We start from the raw sequence: 2,117 nt of genomic DNA, 5'->3' as shown, positions 1-2,117 counted from the left end.
GCCCCCGCAAGATGGAGGTTCCGTCAGAAACGCCAATCTTGGATCTTAAGTGCAAGAAAGGAGCCCGGGAGAGCGGTTTAGTGAGAGCATCCGCTAGTTGATCTTTAGTGTTGATATGATGAACTCGAAGAGTACCGGCAGCCACCTTTTCACGAACGAAATGATAATCTAAGGCCACATGCTTCATTCATGAATGATACACTGGATTAGCACACAAATACGTAGCACCGRTATTATCGCAATAAAGGAGAGGTGAGACCGGTATTGAGATACCAAGCTCTTTGAGAAGATTTTCGACCCATGCAAGTTCGGCGGCGGCATTTGCAAGCGCTTTATATTCAGCTTCGGTGGAGGAGCGCGAAACCGACTTTTGACGAGCAGACTTCCATGAGATAATATTGCCGCCGAGATAAATGACATAAGCAGTTGTGGAACGGCCAGCGGAGGACACACCCCCCCAATCAGAATCAGAGAAGGCAGTGAGCTCAAGAGGTGAGTGTTTGCGTAAGAAAAGCCCATGATAAATAGTTCCCTTGAGGTACCGTAGCAAGCGTTTGAGAGCCTGCCAATGTGTTTGAGTGGGTTGATGCATGAATTGAGACAGTTTATTTACCGCAAAGGAGATATCCGGACGAGTAAAGGCAAGATATTGCAGCGAACCTACAAKCTTTYGATATGGCRTCGGGTCAACTTTGGGTGTCCCGTCCTCGAGAGTTAACACCTGTGAGGAGCATAAAGGTGTCTGAACAACCTTTGCGCCATCCATTTTATGCATTGTTAGGAGATCATGGATGTGGCGGTGCTGCAAAAGGAATAAGCCATGCGTGGTGGGTATGAGTTCAACACCCAAAAAGTGACTAGGAGACCCTAAGTCTTTTAGAGAGAAGCGAGAGGAGAGGCGCTGAACAAAGGTATTGACAAACGCATCGTTGTTGCTTGTCAAGATTATGTCGTCGACATAGACTAAAAAATAASAAGTGAYCCCATCGYGATTGTAGATAAARAGCGAGGMATCCGCATGGGATTTRAGAAAACCAAACTCGACCAAGAAGGYGGTGAGAGCCATATACCAAGCACGTGGTGCTTGTTTGAGTCCGTATAGGGATCGACGGAGCTTGCACACGTGTGTCGGGAATTGTTGATTGACATACCCGGGAGGTTGTATCATAAAAACTTCCTCTTGCAAGTGCCCGTGTAAGAATGCATTGTTGACATCTAATTGGCGAGAGGACCAACCTCGAGATAAGGCTAGAGCAAGAACGGTGTGAATGGTAACCGGTTTTGTCACCGGGCTAAAAGTGTCGAAGTAATCCTTGCCGTATTCTTGCAAAAAACCTTTTGCAACAAGACGGGCCTTGTACTTAGCGATGCTCCCGTCGGGATGGCGTTTGACCCGGAAAACCCATTTGCACCCAATTGGTGGATGAGAGGTAGGAGCCACTAGTTCCCAAGTTTGATTTTGGAGTAGAGCGTTGTATTCAGCATCCATCGCTTTGTGCCAAAGTGGGTCTTTAATCGCTTGTAGGTGGGTAGTGGGTTCAAGGGAGTGCGGAATGGGATGAACGATGGTGGTATTAACAAACTGAGGATTGAAGTATTTAGGATTTGGCTTCCTGTTTCGAGGAGGCAAGGGAGGGGTGGACGTAGAGGTAGTGGATGACGGGGTTGTTGGGACGGGTGAATCAGGTTCGTTGGAGAGAGGGGAGTGAGAGCGGGTGGAGGTGGAAGGCGAGTGAGAAGGAGGGGACGGTGGGATAGGTGATTCAGTGAAGGGGTTAGAAGATGGAGGAGAGGCATTGGACGAAGCATGGGGGGTTGATGGAGTTGATGAAATGGGGGGTTGGGCAGAAGGTGACGAGGCAGTAGGATGGGGTGAGGTAGTAGAATGGGGGGAAGGGGAAATAGGGAGGGATTTAAGGAATGCATCAGTGGTGGGTAGAGGTAGTGGGTTGGGAAGGATCCCTTTGGAAGGAAATTCATTCTCAACAAATGAGACATGGCGAGAATGATAGAGACGATGTGTTGTAGGATCGAGACATTTGTAAGCGGATTTGGCCATAGAGTAACCAAGAAATATACACGGTTGGGATTTTGGTTGAAGTTTAGATGTAACATAC

Source organism: Cynara cardunculus, assembly GCF_001531365.2.
Source record: "Cynara cardunculus var. scolymus isolate 2C chromosome LG 2, CcrdV1, whole genome shotgun sequence".
In the NCBI taxonomy this organism is placed as follows: Eukaryota; Viridiplantae; Streptophyta; class Magnoliopsida; order Asterales; family Asteraceae; genus Cynara; species Cynara cardunculus.
This window is presented reverse-complemented; position numbering follows the sequence as displayed.